This window comes from Pseudorca crassidens, chromosome 5 (assembly GCF_039906515.1).
Source record: "Pseudorca crassidens isolate mPseCra1 chromosome 5, mPseCra1.hap1, whole genome shotgun sequence".
Taxonomy (NCBI): Eukaryota; Metazoa; Chordata; class Mammalia; order Artiodactyla; family Delphinidae; genus Pseudorca; species Pseudorca crassidens.
In genome coordinates this window covers 85096045-85111376 of record NC_090300.1, presented here as the reverse complement: position 1 = coordinate 85111376, position 15332 = coordinate 85096045, and positions in this window count along the sequence as shown.

The following is a 15332-nucleotide window of genomic DNA, read 5'->3' as shown; positions in this document are numbered from 1 at the left end:
TGTTTCCTCGACTTTATGTTTGGAATAATCAAAGTACCTAACTCATAGAATTGTGGTGAGAATTACATGATTTTTCTCATATAACAGACACAGAACTATGTTTATCTCATTGAAAGTAACATGTACGTGCCAGATAATACATGTAACTTTTTAAGCTGTAAATTTCACCAGGAAAAAAATAGCTTTTGTATGTTTTCATGCAACTCACTGAAAGAAATAACAGTACACAAATACACATGCATATTTATATAACTAAAATAAGAGATGTGCAAAACAATAGTTACCATTTTATATGCATTGCTCTCTAATTGCTCTTATACATTCTATTTCATTTTTTAAAAAAGAAGATCCAAATTCATCTAATTAATTTCACAGTCCACTATTAGGCCCCAACACACAGTTTTAAAAACACTATACTAGACTGTATGTAAACTTCATGAAGGAAGTCACTACACCTGTTTTGTTTAACACTGTATCCCTGACTTCCTGGAACAAGACATGGCACATAATAGGTGCTTATTTATACATGGGTAGTGGATAAATTGGATAAATGAGTTCTCTTTTTACTAGCATTTAACATAGAAATAAGGAGAATCTATCTGTCCTTCTCTAGTGTTGATGTGTAAAGCTGTGAAAGACAGAATCCTTCCTACTCAATTGTTTGAGCTTCTTAGGAAAAACGCTAAAAATCATTAAAACATAAAGCTTTTCTACAGGCTTATCCCAATAAAATTGGGCCTCAGTGGTAACACGGCAGCCAAAAATGTTACCTGGGTCATTAATTTGTGATTTTCTTAGAGGGATGGGAAATTCTTGTCATAACTTTTGTTGTTATCCTTAATTCAACTTTTTATTTCTATATAAATCATAGCATTTGGTATTATAGACATCCCTGTTATCTGTGATTGCACACTTCCCTTAAGATGACTACGATGGTGAGAATTCCTTTTCATATAGATATTTTACATATTTTTAAATTTACCAGTCAATGTAGCTCAGTTCAATCTTTTAGTTTCATTGGGAGCTGTATCTAGCAGGTAAACTTGGAGAGATACTGCTAATGAAAGACATGCTAGTTTTTACTTTATCACTATTTGATGAGTTTCCGTCCCTTGCCTTCTCTCCCATCCTCCCTCCAGGCAAATACACACTATAAAGCAAACTGCGGGAAATTCAGCACTAGGAGAAATGTAAGATACAGCAGGAAAGCTTCATAGTTTATAAATATTGCAATGCCAGATTAACTGAACTAGCTACATTACACAGTCTGTAGTAATATCTGTGTTTAAAAGTAATGACGTCAGAGAGGTGGTATTGTACAATAGAGAAGAAAACAGAAATAAATAAATAAACTGAAATTAAAACACGAGTATTAGAATCACGTAGATCAAGGTCCAAATCCTGCCCACTACTTTCTAGTTACTTGTCTTTTCTTTTTTTTTTCCTGGTTATTTTTCTTATCTAGTCTTATCTGAAAGATGGGGTTGGTAGTTTCTACAACACAGGGTAGTTGGGAGGATACAGTGGGTTATTACATGTAAAAGAACTACTTTAGGGTCTTGGAAAATAGCAATCATCACCATAAAGGTTAGTTTCTTCTCCCCTGTCCCTGGCCTGGGGGGTCTTAGGACCTGGCCTACAGACCAGCTTATTCTCAAGTCACTTGTTGGTGAAGCTGAACCTCATTTCTAGAAATAATGATGCAGTTTATGACATTCAATTCAATTCAATAAACATTAAGCTCCTTCTGTATACAAATTTCTATGGCTAGTTGTTATAGAAAATGGAGGAAAGAAATAAAATGAATGGAAATTGCTTCCTCTTCTGAAGAAGCTTCAAATTTATTCAGGAAATAAGGATGTAATTAATTAACAAAATAAGTACAAGCAGTAGGGCTACAAATGAGAAGCAATTAAGTCTAATTTTGTTGAGGGAAGGGTGAGCAATCCAAAAAGACCAGCCAGGAGACGGCCTTTGAACTAAGGTTAAAGAATGAGCAAGGTTTTTTTTAGGATGAGATGGTAGCAAGAGATTTCTAATCTAAAGCAATAACATGAGCAAAGGCCAGTAAAGCAACTAAGTGGTGATAATCCAGGCAAGAAAGCATGAGAGCCGGGAAAAGGATAATGGCAATAGCAACGAGAATGGGAAAGGAGGAGGGCGCACAGTTTCAGAGTTCAAACAAATAACTGCAAAATAGGACATGCTGCAGAGAACAGCAAATTGCTTGGCACTGATGTCTGTGGGGTGCTTCAGGTCATTACCTAAACCTATTTGTTTATTAAAGCCTCTTCTTGCCAAATAACCTTTTCCATTATCTAACTAGTTGGCTTGATAGTTTAAATATGTTTCATAGACTAAAACTGCCCCCCAAAATTTTAATAGAGTTGATTACTGTTTCCCATTTCATTTTCTTCCTCGCTTTTTAAAAAATTTTCTTTAGGCAGTTCAAATCACATTGACCTTTTTTTTAATCCCAATATTGTATTATAACTTTATTTTTATTTAGTTATCCACATGCTCTGTATCTCCTAACATTACCACTTACCAAATTTCTCAGGAGGTCTATGAATCTGATTTAATTTCTTCCCAGATGTACTAGTTTACATTCTCCCAGTTTAATCTCATTTTGATTTGAGTCCATATTTGTAACCTTTTCAAGTTCCAGATAAGTAGTTTCTAAGTCATTATCCATATTTACAACATGGCCTAATATAGCATCATTTCAAGATATATTAATGTGCCACTTACTCCTGCCAATATTAATTGAAGAGTTGAAAAAAATGGAAGCAGTGTCTTGCCCCATTGCATCCATGTCCTCTGTCCCCTTCACAATTTATCAAGTTGTTCAGTCTACTTCTTTGTGGATAACTTTTATTACTTATGACTTTTTGTTATCCAATCTCATTTGAATTACTTTCCAAGAAAAATGAAATAAAATGTGGTTTATAGTCATTTAAAAATCAGGTTTCTGTTTTTTTTTTTCTTTCTTTCCATTTACTTGGAAGTCCTATTTAAAAAGCAGTCTTTCAAGGGGTTTCCCTGGTGGCACAGTGATTAAGAATCTACCTGCCAATGCAGGGGACAAGGGTTCAAGCCCTGGTCCGGGGAAGATCCCACATGCCATGGAACAACTAAGCCTGTGCGCCACAACTACTGAGTCTGTGCTCGGGAGCCCATGAGTCGCAACTACTGAGCACACGTGCCACAACTACTGAAGCCCATGTGCCTAGAGCCTGCAACAAGAGAAGCCGCCACAATGAGAAGCCCACGCGCTGCAACCAAGAGTAGCCCCTGCTCACCACAACTAAAGAAAGCCCGTGCGCAGTAACAAAGACCCAATGCAGCCAAATGTTAATTAATTAATTATTTTTTAAAAAAGCAGTCTTTCAAAATCTTTTCCCGCCTTGGATACTTTTTACTGATGACTGTAGATGTTTCAGATAGACATGCAGAGGGAGCTCTACAGAAGAAGACCATACTGCTGATCAGGGGACTCAAACCTGCTTGAATTTGATGAACATAGCTTGGCCCTGTGTCCATCCTTCTGACTGTGTTTTTTGTGTCCTCATTGAGCCCATTATTATTGTGTTCTTACTGTGTCCATCTGTAACTTTGTTGCTTTTTAGATATTTGCATACTTTTTTCTGATTTATAATTAATTTTATTAAAAATATGTTTTTCTGGACAGAAACTTTATAATTGTATTAATTGAGGAGTTCAGATATACTAATAAGATAATATAATAGATATATGAAAAGATAATTCACAAAAGATGGATTACATCTAGTTGACAAACAATGGAAAAGGCATCAATAGTTTTAAAAACATGAGATACTGTTTTTCAGCTAAGAAAGAGGAACATTTTTCAGTGACACTGTTTATTCCTGGGAAGAATCTATAGATTCTGGTATACTCAAAATTAGATTCCACAGTAGAAATTAGAACAACTGTTTTGTAAACAACTTGGCACTTTGCATCACAATTTTAAAAAATCATACTTTTTGTCAGTAATCTTACTTCTGAGACTCTAAGAATATAATATGGGGAAAATATGCAAGGAACATATTAATTATGCCTTTATATCAGTGAAAATGCTAAAACTACCTGAATTTCCAACAATAAGGTAATGAGCATTTAAATTATAAAACATCCATTGAAAGAAATAGTATAAAAGTTATCAAAATTGATGTTAGTGAAGACTATAAACATGGCAAAATGTTAAGTTAAAATATAGTTTAAAGACACAAAATGGCAGGTTTACTGCTACCACAAAATTACATAAAAAGAAAAAAATCTGCCTATATAATATTTTGAAGCTAATAAACATATTAAAATAATTCTGCAGGTTTAGGGATGGGTTTTTTTGGGGGGGTTGCTGATTTTTTTCCCTCTATTTTCTACTTTTTCTCCATTGTGCTTATTTTTTATAATAGGAAAATCTAAAGTTGGTGAATATTTATCAGGCATTTACTATGTGCTGGGTACTGTGCAAGTTAGGCCTTGCAAACAAAGAGGTAAAGAAGACAGATGTGGCCTACTCTCACAGAGCTCAGGGTCATCAAGCTTCGGATACTTGGAGTCATTCTGGACTCATCTCTCTGTCTCTTTCATCACACCCCAAAGCTAATCCATTAGGAAATGCTGTTTGACTTTAATTTCAAAATAATATCCAAAAGCCAGCCACTCCCCACTATCCTCACCGTAACATCCTAGTCTAAGTCACCATCATTTTCTGCCTGGGTTACTACAACAGCCTTGTGATAGAGAAAATCATGCCTCCCTCCCCCACAAGGTGTCATGTCCTAATCCCCAGAACCTGACTATGTTACCATCTATGGCAAAAGACTTTGCAGATGTGATAAGGACCTTGAGAGGGTGAGATTATCCTGGACTGTCCGGGGTGGCGGAGGCGGGGGGGGGGGGGGGGGGGCTGATGTGATAACAAGGGTACTTAGTAAGTCACAGGGCCAGAGTCACAGAGATACAATGAAGAAAGCAGAGGTCAGAGTGACACAATTTCTGGAAGGAGGCCACAAGTCAAGGAGTGCAGGTAGCTTCTAGAAACTACAAAATGCAAGGGAACAGATTCTCCCCTGGAACCTCCAGATATGCAGTCCTACTGACTCCTCAATTCCAGCCCAGTGAGACCCATTTCAGATTTCTGACCTCGGAAACTGTAAGATAATATATTTGTGCTGTTTTAAGCCACCATGTTTGTGGTAACTTGTTACTGGCAGCAGCAAGAAACTAACAACAGCCTCCTAATAGATTTCCTTGCTCTTACCCATGTTTCTCTGCAGTCTGTTCTCAATCTAACAGCCAGCGTGACCTTGCTAAAACCTAAGTCATGTTACTCCACTGCTTTTCTATTTCACTCAGAAGAAAAACCAAAGGCCTTACAATGATCTACAAGGTTTCACATGATTGATCTCCTTTTCTCTTTGACCTCATCCCTTAAAATTCTCACTTCCCTGATTCTGTTCCAGTCATACCGGCCTCCTTGGTGTTCCTCAAGGTCACCAGGGATACTCTTGCCATAGATCCCTTGCACGGGTAGTTTTCTCTACCTAGAATATCTTGTCCCCGAACACTCACTTGACTATTTCTCCTATTTTCCTCAGGCCTTTCTTTGTTCAAATGTCATCCATCAGTAAAAGCTATTTAATGATACAGCCTGAAGCCCTACCCCCAAAACTCCACTCTATTTTTCTCTTTTTTTTACAGCACACACATCATATATGTGTTATTTTGTTTGCTTTTTAGTTGCTACCCACTTCCTCATACACACACACACACACGCACACATGCATGCGTGCACACCCACACACATACTAATACACATACACACATTACACTGGAATATAAATTTCACAAGGACAAAGATTTAGTCTGTTTCATCTTCTGATATATCGCAACTGCCAAAAACAGTGTCCAGAGCATCACAGGTGCCCAATTAATGACTGCTAGATAAATAAATAAATAATTTTAAAAATTAGCTCTTTTGATACAGATCTAATTTTCTCAAATGGAAAAATTTAAACAATGAAGTAATCACTTTGAAGAATTTATTCAATTCACTAAGAAAAACACTAAGCCCATAATAGGAAAATGGCAAATTTACAAAAGAAGATATACAACTAATTAACATATGCTTGGCAATAATTCAAACTCTGAAGTTTGTCAGTAGGGCACTTTTCTTTTGCTTATTCATGTCCCTATACAATAAAAAGTTATTAAGGACATTTTAAAGCCTGTGATGATTTTGAGTTTCTGACAAATAATTCAGGCTTATATGGAAAGACGGAGCCTTGTTCATGGTCTATGAAGCACTCTTGCATAAGCTTCTGGCTGGAGAGTTATTGTATTGTGCTTTCCTCCTTGTCTAGTTTTATGGTTTTAGGTAAGGGTTCCAGATCCTTCTTTGTTACACTTGGATGGGCTTTTGCTGCCCACCTTCAGAGGTGATTTGTAGCCCCAGTCAAGGAGTCAAACACCTATCTGCTGCCTCTGGATAAGTGAGCCCACTTCCACTTTTCTCTTAGTTTTATTTTTTGTCTTATCTTGTTCATTCTCATCTCTGAAGTGTCACCAATACCATTAGAAGAATAACGAATACCATATAACATAACATTACCAAAAGCTGCGTGAATCTCATGCACTGCAGTGAGCTCTCCAGTGTTTATGACAGGTCCCAAGGCAGGTGCCTGAGAGATCACTCCACACCTGGTTTAGTCATAAGCTTGATGACATGAGACAGAACGGCTCCTCTCCATTCCAGAAGATAAAAAGAATGGGTCCTTGGGCATGTGAGGATACATTCCACTTCAATCATCTGATTAGAATGCTGGTGTCTCTATTATTTCCATTTGGATCACTTTGTTATTAAGTCTAATTATAACAGAGACTGCTTTGTTTAGAGAAATAAACGATTCTGTACACTAAGTCTCTCTACTCTGAGGTCAAGTAATCTAGAACTGTGGACTATTTCCATTAACTCCCAGCATAAGACCACAGCGATCACAACCTCCTCTTTGAGCACAAGGATGAGAATGTCTGATTGTTTATTCAACAATGAATGCAACTGAGTGCTCCAAATCTAATGACACCAAGAAGAATAAGAAGCAGTCCCTATGTTTAGAGGGCACACTATGGTAGATGAGACCGAGATGCTACCAGGCAATTTATAGATCATCATTAAACACGGAAGGAGAGAAGTTTATGTGCTCTGGATACCGTGAAGCAAAAAGAAAACAGCAAACGGTGTTCTAAATGGTGGAACAGAGCAGGGGGACAAGACAGAGGAAGTAGGAACTGATTCCTTCAGGGTAAGTCAAAGCTTGGACATGGGATGAGCAATGAAAGAAAAGGAGATAAAAAGGGGAAGGGATTGAAGGAAACTGAGCAAAAGCTGGGAGTGGGAGAAAACGTAGAACCAGACACATTCAGAGAACTGTAAGTAATTTGGTGTGGCTGGACTGTAGGGCAAAGAAAAGACATGGAAGAAGATGGGGCCAGACACCTGGGCAGATGTCACATTATGGAGGCATATATACCCTACTAAGCACATATTTATTTTTTATCCAGAAAGTACTAGCTTTTTTCTTTCATTTTTCTACATCTCGGAATTTTCTTCTTGTTCACGTCGTATAAGACACATGGAGGATGGTACATAATGTTCAATCCAGAGATTTTATGTCTGAGCAGAATAATGTTGTCCTTTCCAACCTTGAGGTATTTACTCAATTTACTCGCTCGTTCTTCAAAAATAGCTGCTTTGCTAATACATATTTGCTAATTATAGTAGCTGCAGATAAACAATGCTTTGACTTGATGATTTGCAAATGTTCAAATTTTCTCCATGCTCTTTTGCATTCTTTAGGTCAACAGTTGCTTTATTATTTCTTAATGTTTAGACTCATGGGCTTTAGTTTTCTTCTTCAGGATAGATTTAAAAATGAGTTCACCCTAACCAAGTATTTTAATTGACATTAAATTTTATGTCCTACTCCATTTCTTAGCAGATATCTTTTAATGTGGATTTTCTTTTCCTCTAGCTAAACTGTATTTCTATGAGAAATGGGAGCGGTTTCCTATTAGTTATCTTTTTATTATTGCTTTATTTTTTTGCCTAGCATTCACTCATACAAATGCTTTATTGACCACTGAATCTGGTATAACAATGCACTGAGCTAGGTTTAGCCCCTTATTATTCTAATCTTATCTCTGTGAGTAACTAGCTATTTGAGCATAAGAAATTTACCTTTCTCCTCATCCGTAATATGAGAGGGTTTGACTAGATCATGCCAAAATGCCCTTCTAGCTGAGAGAATTTAGTCTTGTGGCTAAGCATTATTATATAGGATGGACCTCATTATGGTTCCTTCCTCTGCTTATCTCATCTTTACATTTCTTCACTCATAAGTCTTTCTGCTTTGCTGCTTTCTCTTCTGTCTACAGATTGAAACAGCTGAGGGGCCAAGACTGAGTCATCTGCTTCCTTAGGTCACCATCAGAAGCACTGCTGAAGGTTCTCAGCTTGTAGCAGGTATTCAGTGACACTTTGTCATGACAAAGGCATAGGAGGAGTACTTATCTATGCTTCTGTGTCCCTTGTTGTGTGCTTTAGATGTTACACTTTTAATTTTTATTCCAAAGGAAACAGTATGGTGTCTGTGATATTATAAAGCCTATAAGGGAATGTTCTGTTTCTAAGTCATCCAATCCTGTTGCTTCTATATCATCAGCTCTAATATATCCAGGAAAGGCTGGCCCACCTTGACCGCAGGGTTAAACTCGCTTGGCCTACTGCTATGACCCAAATGGTTTCGCTTTAGACAATGTAGCCTGTGGTGCCGCTGAGCTAAGTCATGTACAAGTGGCAAAACAAAACATAGTGTGCATTCCAAATATCAACACTGGAGTTTAGATGACATCCTCATTAGATGGTCTTCATCTTTGCTTCCTTTAATCTGCTTCTCTCCCTCTTGTCTGCTAAATTTGATCTATCTATTTCAGGAACTACTGAGGCAGCAGCTTCTCCTTGCTATTGCCTGGGATAGTTTCATACTACATAATCAAAGTTTATTGTCTTTGTATCAAAGCATGTTCTCTGCTTTCTCAATATCAAGCCCCTCTTCCCCTTACTATCTCTCTGATTCACTGCTCAGCAATCTGGCCTCCTTTGTTGGGACCTGGGTATATTTCTGGGAATTGATTTGCCTTAAAGCCAGGCTTGCAGAGGACATAATGGACTGGGGTACAACCACCGCGGAGGAGAGCCTGGTGGGGGCAACTTCAGAAGACTCACGGAAGAGCAGCATCCTGAAAGCAGAGCATTTCTTTTACGAGAAAAAATATCATCCTCGAACTGTAAAATGAGTAAATTTCGGCTTTGAGACAATTTTATCTGCATCTAGACCTGGAGATCTTCTTCATGGCCCCACTCAAGTGACACCAAGCAGATATGCTGATCAATTTAAAAATGAATAATCCCATGAATCTGGGATGGGGCATCCAGCAATGTTCCTTAATCATAGAGATTAGATCTTCTGGACCAGAATTAGGAACACATGGCTTGACAATGTAAATATCCTCCTGTGTTCAATCAGAAGACCGAGAAGGCAAGAAGTAAGCTAGCTCACAAACTGGTTGAGAGCTGGAATTAGACATTCAGTTATTTAAGGTCTTTATTCACAAGGCTGGAAGTGGCTAAGGCAGAGCGCTGAGGTTAAACAAGAGAAGCATATCCAGAATGAGTCATTAAAAGCAGCCTACCCAAAAAGATCGCTTCCCAAGTTATAGAGAGAAGCTGTATATCAGGATGGCAAATGCAAAGTGGTCTGGATAAAACAAAGAGATGCGGTATACACCTGAGGTTGATTTTAATATGCTCATTTCACATACCAAGCTGTATGAGCAAAGTCCATCTACAGCCTCTGCTTTAGGCTGGAGCAGAACAGGTTAGAAATTATGGAGTCAATGAACATCAAGTTAGTAGTGGGCTTTGAAAGTACTTTGATTATTATACTCAAAACACTGAAATGGTCTAATTCGGCCCTGTTGATCAGCATACACACTACTACCACCACCATGAGTTTAATAAGGGAGTAGCCAAGGAGAAATAATAGTGTTGCTTTCTTTACTAGCTGCACCAGTTCCAATAACTCCAACCCAGTTCACAGCACAATTCAAAACTGAGCTGGAGCATGAGGGCCTAAATGCCCAACACCATGCTCAATCTTAATCTAGATTTTTTTTTTTACCTTATTAGCCTTTGACTTGTTGCATGAAGAAAGACAGACCAAAGAGGAGACTCTATAGGGCTGATCAACAGAATAGACTCTGGTTCTCTGTACCTATGTAGCCACATGTGTGTAGATGACACATGCTGTGCTGCCCAGAACCCCTTCGGGGACTGAAAGACTTATTCTCCCCACTACCGAGGGTGCTACTGACCAGCATCCCTTAGCTGTCAGGCCTCTCCAGCTGATGAGGGCTGCTTGTTAACGGTCATGCCTCCTTCCCAGGGGAAGCCTGCCACCAAGGTCCGGTTCTTATGAGAATACGAAGTTCCACCCTCCCATCCTAACTCAAGACAATTCTGAAGGGCTCTCAGCCTCAGAGTTCCTTATGGGGTTGACAGTATCACAACCCAATGTCTTCCTCTGCTCAGGATAGATTCCTTTCTTTTCCTATAAGTGTTAATCTCAACAGCACTTTTTTAATACAATGCTTGCATTCTAAATGACATTTCAGTGTCTACTTCCCAGATAACCCACCCTGCAACAAGGACAACAGGAATGCAAAAGCCAAAAATAAATGGGAAAAAGAAAAAGATAAGTTGCCTAGGCTTCTCTGAGAGGCCAAGCTTTGCACACAGCAGTTGAGCTCTCCACTTTAACTAGTGGGCTGCATCACCATGTAGAAATACTAGGAGTGGCCCAGATGCTCATGATACACCACACCTCCTGGGCCCACCTGAATTCAGGCCAGCCCTGATGAGGCCCAGGTCCAGAGCCAGTATCCCATATCAGGTACAAACCACTAGCCACATGCAATTGCCATGTAGAAGCACAGGGGAGCTAAATGTTCCCAGTAGCAACTCACGCCAGTGATGGAGAACTGGGGGATACATGGTCTAGCCTTTCCATCCTCTAGCGGGACAATTCTGAGGCAAGTGCTACACCTCCCAGTAACAGAGCAGCAATCCAGCAGGACTGAGCTATTGTCCCCACATATTAGAGTGCTAGGACTGCCATAATAAAATACCATAGACTGGGCAGCTTCAACAACAGAAATTTTCTTTCTCACCATTCTGGAGGCTGAGAAGTCCAAGATCAAGGCGTCCACAGGCTTGGCTTCCTCTAAGGCCTCTCTCCTTGGCTTGTAGATGACCACCTTCTCACTGTGTCCTCACATGCTCTTTCCTCTTTGGGACACACACTAACAACACATGTACACAGCTGTGTCCCAATATCTTCTGCTTATAAGGACACTAGACATACTAGATTTGAACCCACCCATATAAACTCATTTTATCTTAAGTACCTTTTCAAAGGTGCTAACTTCAATTACAGTCACATTCTGAGGCACTGAGAGTCAGGACTTCAACATATCAATTTGAGGGTGGGGGACACAATTCAGCCCATAACACCCCAGTAACTAAATATACGCATTTCCCTTTTCCCTGTCTCATTTTTCCTCTCCCACATTTCTTCTTCCATGGATCACCTCCTAAATAAACTAAGAAACTTCATCTTTGTCTCAGGTCAGAGGAACCCAATCAACTGCCTTAAACTCTGACCAACCAGAATTAGCAGTTCCTTGGGGAAGCTTGGAAGAGGTTGGACACAGACAGCTGTCACTTGGAAAACATATAAACCTCCTCTATAAACAGTATGTCATCAATGGAGCGTATCCCTTCAAATCAAATTTGACCTAAAGATGAGAAACAGAGACAACCAGATAAGGCAAAGGTACACACACAAATCCACTGGTCTGCCTCCACCTCGTGAGCAAAATTAAGTTGGACGCAGAATGTAAAGACATGCGAATGCCTTAGCAAGAGCAGACAGCGTGTGTATCTAGCAGCACAAGGCTGTGATGCTCCCCTGGGGGCAGAGCAAAGTACCTGCAACAATACTGAGCACAGAACCAATATAGGCAATTTATGTGAATTTTCCCAAAAGAAAAAAAGTAGCATTCATCACCTCTTGGGTCTAGAATATTTTTCTCTTTACCTTGAGTTCTTCTTATTTGAATTTTAGAATGACATATATGTTTTCAGGCAAAATGCTACAGATTTTTTTCATCACCCTTTGTCCTGTCATGAATTTCTAGTTTCTTTTTTGTTTTTTTTTTACATCTTTATTGGAGTATAATTGCTTTACAATGGTGTGTTAGCTTCTGCTTTACAACAAAGTGAATCAGTTATATATATACATATGTCCCCATATCTCTTCCCTCTTGTGTCTCCCTCCCTCTCACCTTCCCTATCCCACCCTTCTAGGTGGTCACAAAGCACCAGCTGATCTCCCTGTGCTATGCGGCTGCTTCCCACTAGCTATCTGTTTTACGTTTGGTAGTGTATATATGTCCATGCCACTCTCTCACTTTGTCACAGCTTACCCTTCCCCTTCCCATATCCTCGATTTGAATTCTATAGGCTATTAGCCACCTTACCTCTGGAAAGCTTACCTAAATTGATCCTTTAAGATAATCTACTAATCATTATGAATGACCTGTAGGTGCATATTGGTCAATGGAGATTGAAACAAACAAACCGGAACCTAAATAATTGTAATAGTTGCATTTCATGATAAATGAAACTAACATGTTCCATGCTTGCAAAGGACTTAAATAAAAATAGCAATAATTTAATGAGCTTCCCCTCTGTATCAATCTCTAATTATCACATTTAATATCTCTAAAACCCTGAAACATGGATATTACTATTCTTCATGTTCTTAATATGAAGAAAGGGATTTGGAAAATATCCCTCAAATATAAGTGACACAAATGGGATTTGAACCCAAACCTGATTCTAAATCTTTTTTACTTCCAGTGATTCTCAATCAGGACTGGTCATTAAAATTAACTGGAAAGGGGCTTCTCTGGTGGCGCAGTGGTTGGGAGTCCACCTGCCGATGCAGGGGACGTGGGTTCGTGCCCCGGTCCGGGAGGATCCCACATGCCGCGGAGCGGCTAGGCCCGTGAGCCATGGCTGCTGAGCCTGCACATCCGGAGCCTGTGCTCCGCAACAGGAGAGGCCACAACAGTGAGAGGCCTGCATAACGCAAAAAAAAAAAAAAAAAAAATTAACTGGAAAGCTTTTAACAGCTACAGGTGCTACCACACACACAAAAGTATTCTGAGATGGATCATGAAAGCTAAAAATAATCAAGCTTCTAAAAGAAAACACAGAAGATTACAATCATGACAATTGGATAGGCAGATTTCATAAACAATATTCAAAACACACTGACCAATAAAGAAAATACTAACAAATTGGACTTCATTAAAACTGAGATCTTCTGCTCATCAAAGGCACTATGAAGAGAGTGAAGAGGTAAGCTACAAATTAGAAAAAGATATCTCCAATACATATACTCAGAAAAAAAGCTGGATACAGACAATAAGCATTTGAAAAGGTGCTCATCTTTAATTATCACAGAAAAGAAAAATAAAGCTACCACACACCTACTTGAATATCTAAAATTGAAAAATCTAACAAATACCAAGGGGGTTGGTGGTACTATAGAAAAGCAAGGGCTCTCTCACATCGCTGGTAGGAGTGTTAAGTGCTAGAATAACCGTGAAAGACTCCTTTTCAGTATCCTGAAAGTTAAACATGATTATACTCTAATGATGTAGCACTTAGAATGGCACTTTTGGATATATACCCATCAGATTTAAGCGCTACGTCCATCAAAAACATATACAAGAATGCTCAGAGCAGCTTTACTCATAATAACTAAAAACTGTAAATAACCCAACTGTACATAAGCAGTAGAATGGATATGATATATTCATGTAATGGAATACTACATAGCAATGTAAAAGAACAAACTACTGATATATTAAACAATGAATGAATCTCACAGATATAATGTTGAGTGAGGGAAGTCGGACACAAAAGAGTACTCATTATGAGTCCATTTACATGAAGTTCAAACACAGGTAAAATAATCTGTGGTGAAAGAGGTAAGTCATCCATGAAAGTGGGGGGTTTACTGACTGAGAAGGATCACAAATGAGTTTTCTGCGATCTGGAAATCTTGATTTTACCTTAATTTTAGCAGTGGTTACATAGGTGTATGTATGTATATATTTATACATACCTATGTGTGTATATAAAGAATCATTGCTTTAACACTTAAAATTTACACACTTTACTGTATGTAAATTATACTGCAATCTTTAAAAAATAATTATAGTTACTGGATCTTTTCTCTAGGCCTACAGAATCAGAAGTAGGGCTGAGGGAGAGAAAGTACGTAAGTATATATACTTTCAAAAAGTTTCCCAGGTTACCCAGGTGATTTTGATACATGTCCTTGTTTACAAATCACTTTATCCCTAGACTCAGGTAACGCAAGCACTGTGTGAAGAGCCCTCACGGGTACAAGTTCTGGCTCTGCAAATAATGAGCTGAGTAACCTTGGATGATGTAGCCACGAAAAAAAGGGTATGGACTAGGTGAGCTCTCAGGTCCCTTCCCACAATCATGCTGTAAATCCTATGACATAAATGCATACCCATTGGCCAACACACACAAGTAAACCCAGTACTAAAACCTAAGGGAAGCAGGCGATTGAATAACACGATATAATTTCAATTAAGGCTGCCCCAAAGTTCTTTCATTCTAAATATATTTTATATACGATCTTAAGAAATTCAATCTTCTATATTATGTTTAGGCGCTGGTTGAATGGCAAATTGTTATAAGATGGCAACCCATTAAGCTATTATCAGTCATTAACCTTTCACTATGGATGTGACAATAGATCATTTTCAATTTGATAATTACCTAAAATTTTACCCTGTAAGAACAGGATGTAGAATTAAAGGCATGTTGGTGTATAGTGGAAAGAACACAGAACTGAGAAACAGGAATCTGCTTTCTACTCACACCTATACCATTAATTAACTGTATCTTTAAATAGATCCTTTCCTACCTCTAGACCACAGACTGTCTAACAGTAAAATGTGAGGAGTGGAACAGACAATCCCCAAGTGTCACAAGGCCTGTGTAATTCTACGACGCTTCTTAGTTCATGAAATGGGGAAGGTAATCCTGAGTGGAGGCTCTGGTGTCCTGTCACTCTGAG